General features: G+C 40.0%; 1 long non-coding RNA gene across 2 annotated transcripts; it reads left to right on the top strand.

Moving 5' to 3' along the window:
- Positions 1 to 1249: 1249 nt before the first annotated feature.
- On the top strand, positions 1250 to 13334 carry LOC129190280 (uncharacterized). Of its 2 annotated transcripts, none has more exons than XR_008572970.1 (3): positions 1250 to 1578; positions 9662 to 12002; positions 12104 to 13334. It is a non-coding gene; the product is annotated as an uncharacterized LOC129190280 (long non-coding RNA). The 2 variants fall into 2 exon arrangements; XR_008572971.1 differs by lacking the exon at positions 1250 to 1578 and having other exon boundaries at positions 2718 to 9766; positions 11278 to 12002.
- Positions 13335 to 14024: the final 690 nt, after the last annotated feature.

The raw sequence follows: 14024 nt of genomic DNA, 5'->3' as shown, positions 1-14024 counted from the left end.
TGTACACAGTGGTTAGTAACAAGTGTAGTAGTTATATATAGTATTTATGTACACAGTGGTTAGTAACAAGTGTAGTAGTTATATATAGTATTTATGTACACAGCAGTTAGTAACAAGTGTAGTAGTTTTATATAGTATTTATGTACACAGCGTTCAGTAACAAGTGTAGTAGTTATATATAGTATTTGTGTACACAGCGTTCAGTAACAAGTGTAGTAGTTATATATATAGTATTTATGTACACAGTGGTTAGTAACAAGTGTAGTAGTTATATATAGTATTTATGTACACAGCGTTCAGTAACAAGTGTAGTAGTTATATATAGTATTTATGTACACAGCGGTTAGTAACAAGTGTAGTAGTTATATATAGTATTTATGTACACAGTGGTTAGTAACAAGTGTAGTAGTTATATATAGTATTTATGTACACAGCGTTCAGTAACAAGTGTAGTAGTTATATATATAGTATTTATGTACACAGTGGTTAGTAACAAATGTAGTAGTTTTATATAGTATTTATGAACACGGCGTTCAGTAACAAGTGTAGTAGTTATATATAGTATTTATGTACACAGCGTTCAGTAACAAGTGTAGTAGTTATATATAGTATTTATGTACACAGCGGTTAGTAACAAGTGTACTAGTAAGTGTTGTGTAGTGTAGTGTGTAATGTAGTAATGTTCTCTATAAACAGCATTCTGGATTATCCCAAGTGATCTTTTTTGCAGTACAGCTCGTGAGTGAAGTGTACTTTCATATCTCCGTACAAGAGGTTAGATATGCAAATACCAGAGAGCAGTAAAGAGTATGGAGTGATTTTTGTTCCAGAACAAATGTTGCATTCTTCAGTATTGAGGTATTTGTTTTCATGTATTATATACAGTATGGACTGTATATGTTGTATATTTGGAATGTGGGATTTCCAGTTCATATGATCATCTTTTAGGTTGCCTAATATATGACCAATGTTCATTATAAATGTCCTTTCTGCTGTTACCAAGTAGCATTATTTTAGTTTTACTTCGGTTTGGAGATAATTTGTTTTCCATCAAAGCATCTTTTTGGAGTCATTTCATCTGTGACTGTTTTTATGAGCTCTTTTGTACTTTCTCCAGAACAAAATGTTGTTGTATTATCTGCAAATAATACTACCTTTAGGTCTTTTGTGACTTTACAGACAACACTTATATACTATATATATATATTTATTTATTTATTTATTTATTTATTTATTTATTTATTTATTTATTTATTTATTTATTTATACATAGGGTGAACAGTTTTGGTTCCAGTATTGACCCCTGGGGTATGCCACAAAATGCACTAGATGCAGGTGTATACTCTCCTATTGCTTCCTGCATTGCTCTTCATCTTTTTCTAAGTTTCTACGCACAAACCACTGATCAGGTTACAGGGTCACACCCAAAAATCAATACAAATGATCATTTTGTCTTCTTTTTTTTAGAATTTTGTCACAATCCATCCAGCTGTTTTGGGATCAGCCATCAAAGCGTGAACCCGAGAGACGCGCACGAGGCAGCCACTCAAGGCTGCCGACGGAGACGAGGCTTTGAAGGTACGAGATTGACGCTATTGTGATCACAACGCACACCAGGAGGCGACTTTGAAGGTGTAAAAATGCTCCCAGTGTCAGATTTCACATGAGAAATGTACGGCCTGAGACATTAAAAGACATGCAGGAATGGACGCTCAACAACACACGTCCAAACTAGGGGCGGGACTAAAGGACCATACTGACGCATGTTCAACACACTAACCTCACATATCAACACTTGTATTGATTAGAGTAGAGAAGAACACTTTTTAGAGGTCACATCCAAAATAGGAAGTGCAGAAGAAAAAGGTGTCCCATCGTCCCATCAATGTGCAATATCAAATCAATAAATACTGAACGTCTCATTTGCAACTAGACAGGAAGTTATGTCACCAGAGAAAGGTTGTTTATGGGGTGTATTTTTCAATCAGGATGGTTGATTTGAAATGTACTTTTTTTCCGGGTTACAATTTTCCTGCTTGAGTGATATTTGCATCCACTGACTGTACTTGTCATGGATGTGGTATCCACACTCACGTTATCGTGATGCATCTTGCTAGGGTGTCCCAAGTGCAGCCTGGGGGCCATCTATCCATTTCATTGCCCTGCCTTGCACATCCTAAACATGCAATTCAATAATAAAGCTTAAAAAAGGGCAGTATTCTTTTACAAGAATAAAGTCTTCATATTAAAAGTGAAAATGCACGCAGTTTTAGAAGCATAATGTTTAAGTTGTTAAGCAATGTAATTATTATTACTTATTATTATGTATTATTGCACTACAAATTGGAAGTATTTCTTTATTGATACTTATTACTTGTACATTTTCTTATTTTTCTTTTCTTATCTCTACTGTCTTGCCTTGGTTGTCTGTCTGTCTATCTGTCTGTCTGTCTGTCTATCTATCTATCTATCTATCTATCTATCTATCTATCTATCTATCTATCTATCTATCTATCTATCTATCTATCTATCTATCTATCTATCTATCTATCTATCTATCTACATGTATCTATCTATCTATCTATCTATCTATCTATCTATCTATCTATCTATCTATCTATCTATCTATCTATCTACATGTATCTATCTATCTATCTATCTATCTATCTATCTATCTATCTATCTATCTATCTATCTATCTATCTATCTATCTATCTATCTATCTATCTGTCTGTCTGTCTGTCTGTCTGTCTGTCTGTCTGTCTCTCTGTCTGTCTATCTATCTATCTATCTATCTATCTATCTATCTATCTATCTATCTGTCTATCTATCTATCTATCTATCTATCTATCTATCTATCTATCTGTCTGTCTGTCTGTATGTCTGTCTGTCTGTCTGTCTGTCTGTCTGTCTATCTGTCTATCTGTCTATCTATCTATCTATCTATCTATCTATCTATCTATCTATCTATCTATCTATCTATCTATCTATCTGTCTGTCTATCTATCTATCTATCTGTCTGTCTATCTATCTATCTATCTATCTATCTATCTATCTATCTATCTATCTATCTATCTATCTATCTATCTATCTATCTATCTATCTATCTGTCTGTCTGTCTGTCTGTCTGTCTGTCTATCTGTCTATCTATCTATCTATGAGAAACAAACAAAACAAAGTTGCAACAAGCAAGGAGAAGAGGTTGATACTCATAAAAGGCTGACATGCATCTTGAACTACCTGGAACCTTTTTAGCTTTTAACTTCATGATGACACTTTTGCAGAGCTGCCAGAAATGAATAGAGTATCCATCTATTCATCTATTCATCCATCTCTCTATGTCGATCTACCTCCAGAAATATACATCTATATCGAGCTACCTGCAGCGATGTGAGGAAGTGTTTGGTCCTTCCTGGTTCCTTATTTCTTTGCATGTTTGTCCCACTTCAATGTTTGAGGTCATCAAACTCATGTAAATATTAGTCAATGACAACACAACTCAACACTTCATGCACTTTTGAAATGAAACTTTACCATTAAGGGAGAAAACAATCCAAAGCTACATGGCCCCGTGTGAAAGAGTGATGGCCCCCTAAAGCTAATAAGTGGTTGGCCCCCCCTTAGCAACAACAATTGCAATCAACTTGCAATGAGTCTCTTCCAGCGCTGGGGAGGAATTTAGCAGAATTGTTGTCATTCAGCCACATTGGAGGCTTTTCCTTTTGAAGGTCATGCCACAGCATCTCAATAGGATTCAGGTCAGGACTTGGACTAGACCTCTCAAAAGTCTTCAGCCATTCTGAGGTGGACTTGCTGGTGTGTTTTGGATCATTGTCCTGCTGCAGAACCCAAGTTGCTTTCAGCTTGAGGTCACCAACATTCTCCTTCAGCAGAATTCATGCTTCCATTGATCACAGCAAGTCTTCCAGGTCCTGAAGACCATCACACTACCACCACCATATTTTACTGCTGCTATGATGTTTTTCTTCTGAGAGACACACACCTTCCAAAAAGTTCAACTTTTGAGTATTTTTCCAAAGGTCTTGGGTCTTGTTTTCTGGCAAATTTGAGAAAAGACTTAATGCTGTTTTTGGCAAGTGAGGCCTGCAGTTCTTTGAATGTTGTTGTGGGGTCTTTTGTGACCTCTCGGATGAGTCGTGGTTGCACTCTTGGGGTCATTTTGGTTGGCCAGTCACTCCTGGGAAGGTTCACCACTGTTCCATGTTTTGGCCATTTGTGGATAATGGCTCTCACTGTGGTTGGCTGGAGTCCCAAAGCTTTAGAAATGGCCTTATATAACCTTTCCCACACTGATAGATCTCAACTCATCTCACTTAAGTTATGTTTTAACAGGGGGACCCTCACTCTTTCACACAGGGACATGTAGGTTTGGATTGTTTTCTCCCTTAATAATAAAAAAGTTTCATTTGAAAAGTGCATGAAGTGTTGAGTTGTGTTGTCATGGACTAATTTTTACATTAGTTGATGATCTCAAACATTTAAGTGTGACAAGCAAAAAAGGTGAAAACCCTTTTTCACACCAGTGTCTATGGTGTATTATAATGGTATTATGTCATCCATTACATTGTGTATCATATCGATATGTTTTGTGATACCATGATGCATTGATATGGTGTTTTGTGATACGGTGCATGATGTGGACATGGTGATACTGGATGAGTCCTAATAGTAGTCCAAGGAGTCAGGAAGGTAAGGATGGAAAGTTAGTTGTGTTTGCTTCCATGTTGGTGTGCACACCATGTATGCATCCTCCTTGTCAAAGTCCTGTCATGCCAATAGATGACCCCCCAGCCCCTCCCCCAGTAAAGTAGTAAAGTAGTGCAAGTGTGGCATGAGAATGATCAGAATGTGGCTGGCAGGGAATTGATCAGTCTCCATCCCGACTCGCATCCCCCATCAAGTGTCAGGTGTGCGTCAGATGACACGCTTGGTGACAGTGACTTGTCAATGACTGTGCTCCAGTCGAGTCCCCAGCCGTGCACGCTCGCCACCAAAGTGCTGTCTATCATCTTATTTTTGACAAATTCCTCACGCTTGTCTCTCAATCTAATCGGACTTTGAGGCTCCTGTAAGACAAAGACAGCTCGTCTTCATCTTCACACGCTTGGTGTGCGCGTGTGCGTGTGTGTGCGTGCGTGTGTGTGCTTGCGTGTGTGTGTGTGCGTGTGAGTGTGAGTGTGTTAGCCACCAGCAGTTCTTGCAATTGCCCAAGTTTGAAAAACATGACAGTCACATTTTAGGTGCTCTGATGTCACAGCTTTTCTTTTTTTTCCTCCTAAGCTTGAAAGTTCAATCAATGTGAGGTTTGGTGTCCTTTGATGTCAGGTCTCCAGTGATGTGCTTTTAGCATGCTACCTGCCTCCTCTTCTTCTGACTCTTCGTCTTCTTCTTGTCACCAACCTACTGCCTGCATCAGCCTGGGACTGCCATGTAGGCACACAAGGCCCAAGTACAAAATATCCATGATTGCAGTATTATAGTACTGTAGTACTGTACTGTATTACATCAACGCATGACTTCCAACTGCAGTAGCACCATATCATGTCAATATATCCACCCAGGACCGGTGCAGTGTCACGATTACCAAATATATACAGTATGTACCATTCAAATACATTTTAAACAGCAATTACAATTACATGACCAATGTTGACCCCCCCAAATATATATATATATATTGGAAAAAAAAATACTAAAACGAATATTAAAAAGAAAATAATAACAAATATAGTTGAAATCTTAACAAAATAAGGACGGGGTGGGGGCTTGGTCGCCATTACGAATAAATGAATAAATACAATGTGAAAATAATTGCAATAATGTCAACTAGATGTTTTTATCTTTCTATTTCTCCAATATTCATAATCTTGGGTGTCACATAAGTCATTTTTTAAACTGCTGTATAATAATGTCCCCCTCCCCCCAGTTACACACCAAGGACAGGGAATTTATCATCAGAAGAAAATCATACAAATAATTGGAACAAAAGTACAAATGCTGGCAAGATATTTGAATGATAGATTTACAGTCTGACTCATCCCGGACAGCAGTCAAGTGTCTTTTTAAACTACAGTTGAATTCCAGCTGCTAACCTGCTAACCTGCTAACCTGCTAACCTGCTCATCTGGGAATTATCCAAGTTCATGCATACAAAGTAATAGAAATGATTTAAAGAAAAATACAAATAACAAATAATTGGAACCCATCTACAATGCTGACAAGGTATTTGAATATTTCATTGTATTTTAATCGGACTAATCCTGGAAGTCTGGAAGTCAGTGAAGTGTTTTTTTTTTAATCTAATGGCTCCCAATACAGTAAATATACACACATATACACACACCTATACACATATACACACACACACACACACATATATATATATATATATATATATATATATCCAACAAGGACAGCAAGCTTATCATGTTTATCAAAAATATAGAAAGTACATATGCACCAACATCTATACCATTTGTATTATATTTACATACATACATATACATGCATATAGATGTATTATATAGATAGATTATAATACACAAACATATACGTTGCTAGGATATAGAGTACATGTATAAATACAGTATATATAGTACTGGGAAATACTGTAGATAGATGTATACATATATACAGTACTAGGCTATACATAGATGTATAAATATATAGAGTAGTATGATATAGATGTATAAATACATAGAGTAGTAGGATATAGATAGATGTATAAATATATAGAGTAGTAGGATATAGATAGATGTATAAATATATAGAGTAGTAGGATATAGGTAGATGTATAAATATATAGAGTAGTAGGCTATAGATAGATGTATAAATATATAGAGTAGTAGGATATAGATAGATGTATAAATATATATAGTAGTAGGCTATAGATAGCTGTATAAATAGGATATAGATGTATAACTCGAGTATATAGAGCGGTAGGATATAGATAGATGCACTGCGTGTATTCCGTCGTGTCCATCCTGGTCAATAAGAATAAAACGAGTGCCAGCTAATGTCTTCCTCCATGTTTAAAGACCTCCTTTAAGAAGTCAAATGAAACATTCCTGTATATTTATATATCACGTGACGTAACACTATGACCTTGCATGCTGGTCTGATCAACATCTCATCATCTGCTTTTCTTCATATGACTATGACAGTAGATACCCCCCACCCCTGAAGAAGGCCTAAACTGGGATTATTTAAAGAGGATTAAATATTAGGATTTCAATGTACCTACCTGCCCGACAAAGTAATTACCCCCCCCCCCCCCCCCCAAAAAAAAAAAAAAAAATCAATGCTGGGGAAAGTGAAGCCCTCTTGCCGACGGGGATGAAATAAAGAAATAAAGGAATAAGAGGCGGGTGGTGGCAAATAAAGCCAAGTGTGGGACAGGAATGAAAGTGCTTATTAGGCAGGCTGCAGCTTCCAGATTGCAAAGTCAATGTGAAGCTTTTTGGAAAAACACATCCAATAATCCAACGTGTATTTGTTTTTCACATATTTCATCTGATGTTTTTGCTTGGCTACGTCATTTACTTCCATTCTTTATCAAATCATTCACTTATCGGATGGATGGATATGAATGATTTCATGAATGCGCGAGTGAAATGTCTTGTTTTCTTCACGCTTTGCTTTTTAAAATTGATCAACGCATGAGGTGAATTTGCAAAGCATCCGTTCTAGACATCCACGTTCTAGGAAGAATTGCATGATGTAGAAAAGATCTAGCATTTTTCATTGAAAGATAAGCGCAGGGCCACAGTTGAGTGTTGCGTTCAAACGCAATGGGACGATTAGTGGGTGCTCTGGGGGAACGTGCGGGTGGAACATTGTGTGCTTTTGTTGGGACGGACTGTCTCGACTCCTACAAGTCACTTTGGGGACCAACAACTCTAACTGAAGGACGAATTTATTTGATGGTGAGGTTCCTGAACGCACCACGACACACGTTCCATTCAGCCAAAAAAACAAAACAAAAAAAACCCAACAACAACAAACTATGATGTCGCCGTAAATAAAGCTGCACGACAATGAACGAAAGACTTCCGTTCCCTTCATCCTACATGTTGCATGTTTGAAATGTTGGATGTTTTAAGGCCCGTAAACCCTGGGAAAGCGACCAATAAATCAACACAGCACGCATGCGCAGTTTCACCCAGCATGTCCATACAGTACGTAGAAAAAAGATATTTAAATTGCAAATGTGGTTAAATTAACTTTTTGAACCTCCCGGAAACGAATTCTATTCACGTTTTCTTTCTTTTTCTTTTTAAATCAATATCACAAATACATAAATGAAATAGAAACAAAAAATAGCTAAATATCTAAAATAAATATATCTTGAAAGCAAAATAAGAGATGTGATCATTGTGAACGAAAGGCCTGAGGACATGACGGTTCTCATGTTCCCATTTCTTATTTGGACTTTTCATTGAAAATATGACTTTCAATAGAAATGTTTTTGGAAATGATGTGAGATTATTTCACTAAAATAAATCTGATTGGATGTACATTATTTGGGAATTTTACTGTAAAAACAAACAACTGCAAAAGCAAACATGACTGAAAGGCCAGTAGGCCCGCGTCCAGAAATCGGACACTTCATTAGGTACACCGGCACAATCTGACCATTTTCAATAAAAGACAATTAATGCATGAAAAAAAGGAGCTACAGTGGAAGTTGTGGCAAGTGAAATACTACAAATAGAACAGCAATACAAGTACAGTAACTGTTATTATGATCTCTATACCACATGTCACGCCTCACGTGGACAGTTTCCTTCATCATTTCCATGATTGCATATTATTTATTCAATCCACTCCTTCCACACTATTAACGCTGTTACACGATTAACTGTTAGAAGTGACATCCTTATCTGTTTGTGCCTAAATAGCACACAATATGCAACTGCTATCAAAGTTTCATTAGGAACATTAAACCTTGGAGGGGGTCCCACGTATTATTGTGTTAAAAATGAGGGGTTTTTTTTGTTGGTTGAAGAAACAAATGACGGCGTGACGCGTGACTTTGAAACGAATGTGAGCACTTCGAAAGATGTCTAATCTCTTCAAACAGGAGGAGATGTCACCAGGTCATCACCGTTTCTCGTTTCTCATTAACAAGATAGACGCATAAAAACAAAGAACGTCACCTCGGGGGGGTCACACAGTGGGCCAGGGGCTAATTGTGTCTAACGGGAAGTTGTACACGCCAGAGAAGTTTTTTTTGTTGTTTTTTCGAGAGCATCACAGCAAAGTTTTGTGTCTTTGTGAAAGTGTGAAAAGAAGATCAGGAACTAACATGCTTGAACGGCACCCACCCTCCACCAAGTGTTACTCGATGTCTGCACGCGTACTTTAGCATTTTACAAGCACAGATGGGTTCCAAAATGTCTTTGTATAAACTAAAAAGATGGATTATACAAGATCTCCCTCGGCGCTTCTTTTTTCTCCTCCGTGGTCCTCCGAGATGAAGCTGCTCTCTCCTGTCCAAAATGATGGAGAATTCCAAACAATGCTGAACTACTTCAAAGTACGAAGGCCTCCTGAGTCATTGAGGGAAATAAACATAAAATAATAAATAGCTAATTGCGTTTTTCAAAGCCAAATCTAACGTGTGTTTTATCTTCATCAGGCTCCAGTTTGGAATGTGAATCCAAGACCATGAAGATGCAAAACAGGACAAAACCTCCATCAAGGCCTCATTTGGATCGGCTCGAGCCCGCCGCTACATTCATGTGTTAGTCAATATGTCGTTATTTTTTGACACATTTATTTCCTTTTACTTTCATCTTCTCTTTCTTTCCTCCTGTTTACATTTGCATCTATTTTGAACATTTTTCTTCTTCTTTTTTCTTATCATATTTTCTTTTCCTATTAGAAATGTAATAATAATCATTATGATTCTAATTCTATTCGAATGATTCTGTTCTAATTCGAAGTATGCTAGTTAGAAGTGGCGGGATTAGAATCGATGGTTTAAATGTCTTTCCTCGGCCCATTAATGCGTACAGCACGTGGGTCGTTACGTTGGGAGTTACTTGCAGAAACATCATTTCATCCTCGCACGTAAAAAGTGATTTTCCTTGCAGGGGCAGTCCACGTGTTGCATCACGTTATGATGAATGATGTATTCATAGTGCAAGACGGGGTGATGTGTTGGAATGACCGGCCTAGCGGTGCCGTCTGCACATCCTTGCCGGGACTTGTGTCCATGCGTGCGTCCCACTACTGCAGGTTAAGCCCGGAGTTCCCCTGAACGCACCATTCTTCCTGCAGCATCCATCCCCACCCTCCCACCCCTTCACTTTTGTCCTAAGAGGGCAATTAAGGAAACAAACGTTTTCCCCAAGATAAGCTGGCTGCCAGCTTTGCATACTAATGCAATGCCAAGTGCTTACAAATAATAAGTGCTCTAATTACCGGCGCTGTTTTCAATCAGAAATTGCTCAATTTCCCAGGATGAGGTCTCCACGGTTGGATATAAAAAATGACAGAGGCAGGAGACAATCATCTTCGTGTGCAGCATCCCTGATTTTGGATGTGTGCTCAAACAAGTCCATGGAACGGACCCTGGTGCGACCCTCTCAATGGCTTGCATCCCCCCTCCCCGCACGAGTCAAATGAGAGATATGTGACGCATTTAGCGCCACAATTATCCCCCTTTTCATAACCTGGCCGTGTTATTGTGCGCCACGCAAGGCGCTGATGAGCACCATGTGACGCTTCATCCCCGAGGTGAGCAATTGTGGTGCAGTTGTGATCATCAGCGCAAAGCGGGGGCCTGCTCGTTTATTAGGCGATTTCCTTTGGAGGAAATTAGCAGGATGACGCTTTTAATTTGGCAGGGGATGGTGATATCTCCAAAAAACAACAGCTGTGGTGATACACGAGATGGCAGTTTGACACCCTGAAAACCCAGGAGACAAGTGGAGGGGGAGTTGCACATTCAAACTGACATGGGACTATTTGTGTACACCCACCGAAGGAATCCATTTATGTACCAATGTACTCCCCTTGCGCCCCCCCTCCATGCTGCATTGTAGTCTGGACAGGAAGTCAGAAATATTCCATCCATCCCACCCAACCACGGTATGACATCACACATGCATCAGCACCTTCACGTGCTCGACTGACCGAACCCAACACCCCCCCCATGGTGAATCAATCATAAATGCTAACTTGGTTAACTGTCATGTGTACTTTGGCTTTGTACTTTACTAACAACTGCTCTTTGCGTTGTATTTCTAGGTATTTTTAGATATGCACTTCTTGCTTGGTGACTTCCTGTGGTCTGCTTCTGCCTTCCAAGGATTCTGCTTCGTTCGCGTACGGTGGATCGCCACACATTCAGGATTCGCAACCCTGCAAATTTGATGATTTTTTTTTTCTCTGAAAATTGACTTTTTTCCCACCGAAAACACGTCATTCACCCTAAGCGGGTAAACATGTATAAATATGTGATAATATGAGTACAGCAAATACGTGCCACATCATTTTTTATGTCTTCATGCTTCTTTGTTCAGTGGTCCATGAACTCACCGTGTGTTTGTTGGTTACGGAGGAGCTCGCCTCAAAACTTAAAGCACGGTGAACTCGAGTGAATGATGCTAAGTCCTTTGTGGAATTACAGCATGCAAGCAGCGCTGGTTATGTAGACGCGACTTCTCTAGCCTGCTAGCGTAAACCTGACAACCAGGCTAAAGGCTACACTGTGCCTCCGATTCCATCTTTTTATTGATCATCTTCCATTATGATTCATTGGTGGTAATTAGTTACTGATACATTTGATACTTTAAATGTGTGTAAGAAATGGGGGGGGGGGCATTTTTATGATGCAAATGTATTACTCTTTTGAACGCATCTTGTTTTGAGAAGCCAAACTCTTTACTTAAACGTCCCAGCAACTAAGCGGAACTACATTCCTCATCACGGAAATCGGACCAGAACTGGACTCGGGAAACCAAGTGGGGGGGGTAAGTCACTGTTGATGGGGATGTCATACAAGTTCATGTCAAAAAATGCCAACTATCCCTATGGCCTTCATGGTTGATTTAGGTTGTGTTTTTGTTTCTAGAGAAGACACGATACAAGAGACACTTCCTGTCCCTCACTGGATGGACACGGGACGCAATGAACACAAGACTACTAGATGGAGGACCACGCTACCAGACAACTTTATATCCACTTTGACACTTTCATGTCAAAGCATGAAGTTCAACTTCATAGCTGGAGTTTTACTCAGATTTCAGTCTGCAAAGAACATTCTGTGTAAATCACTATCATGGTATCACTACCATGATATCACTGTCACTATCAATATGCTGGGAAATGCTCCTGTATTGTACCCAATACCCTTACGACCACCTTCCATCGGACGAACCAAATGGTGTGTGTAACGTCACTGCACGGACTGAGTGACCTTACACAGGACGTCCAAACAAGATGGGCCTGAGATGACCTTTATCTTCAGTGCCGGCTGGCGGAGACCTGGCGCTGGATCAGCGGACCCAGCGACCAAGCCCCCGTCCCTGCCCTTTCACCTGGCCAGGAAGCAGCGGACACTGCCAGAAGCCGTGCCGTCGAGCCATCCAAATTGACGCTAGCTGGCTCGCTCCGGCCGGGAGGATGCCACGCCCCCCCGCCATGTCGGAAAGGACAGCCAGACCTGACAGCAGAAGCCGAGATGAGCACTTTATGCAACAATGTGAGGACCGTGATGGGTATTGTTTTTCTACAGCCTGTCTGATAGTCACGTTAACATGTGCACTGAAAACGTTCCCACAGGCTACACGTGCATGATGATGTGACGAAGCTGGCGTACTGGGCAACATGGATGGCAAGCCGCTGCTGTAAAGCTTTCATCACAGCGGCAAAGTAACACAGTATTTATGTGCATCATAATGGAGACAACATGGCTTCACAACAATAGGAGATAGAAATAGTCGTTCCATATGTGGGGAAATGCTTTTTTTATCATTAATGTGATAGCAAGGCCCCATGTGACCTTCTCACAGCGCCACCTCCTTTCCAAAGTCATTCATTAGAACAAACAGAAGGCAGGCAGCAGAAAGAGAGGAGTGAGACGCAAGCATAAAACAAATGAGATTGTTCTTATTCTTGAAAAGAAGACAGAGTGTGATATTTGGAGATGGGAGATGTCATGCGGCGCCTGTGATCCAGTTGTTGCTTTTGCGCTAGCAAGTGTAATCACAGTTACACTTTACTGTCCACTTTGGATTTTCCAGGCCCACGGGGAGTCTTGGAAAATGGCTCTGGTTTGTTAGGATTGAGATTGTCCAAGCAGGCTGGGGGGGAGGGGGGGGGGGGGGGGGGGGTTCATAAAAAAAAAAAAAAGCTTCTTATGCCCTTCTTCTATGGGCTGATATACATAGAATTGGCTCCTCCATGATTGTTCCCCCCCAAAACATGCTAAAAGGTCATCACGCTCAACTCAGCTCCCCTCTTTTTCCCATCGGAGCGGTCACTGTAGCCTCAACTCCCTCTGGACCTCATCAACATCTCTAAGTGTTGATGTACACACAAGTACGGGGGTAAAATACAAGTATCAGGAGGAGGGGGTTGGTCCATCGGAGCGGTGCGACAGACTCCCCAGCCTCCTGGTAGGATTTGTTGGAATGTGAGCGAGGAGGATTTTAGCACCAGGCGAGCCACGCCAGAGTGCCGCAGACTTCATGCCATCTGTCTCAGCCTCCATCCTCTCCTTGCCAAAACTCATCAGACCTCCAAGCTCCTTCTCATCCCTGTTCACAAGAGGAGCGGACATACTGCCGATCTGCTAATATACTGCATGCAGGGAGGGGGGAAATATGAAATGTCTGGGCTTAGTAAACACATTCCAAAATAAAAGGAAAAAAACGATTGATATGAATGTTTTTTGCAGCCAATTGTCAGCTCATAACAGCTTTTATGGAGTTAAAATGTCTATAGGGCCATTAGGGACACTTCATTAGGTACACTAGCTAAGAACATCCAAA

Source organism: Dunckerocampus dactyliophorus, chromosome 11, assembly GCF_027744805.1.
Source record: "Dunckerocampus dactyliophorus isolate RoL2022-P2 chromosome 11, RoL_Ddac_1.1, whole genome shotgun sequence".
Lineage (NCBI taxonomy): Eukaryota > Metazoa > Chordata > Actinopteri > Syngnathiformes > Syngnathidae > Dunckerocampus > Dunckerocampus dactyliophorus.
Note: the sequence above shows the minus strand (reverse complement) of the source record. Positions and strands in the feature narration are given on the sequence as shown.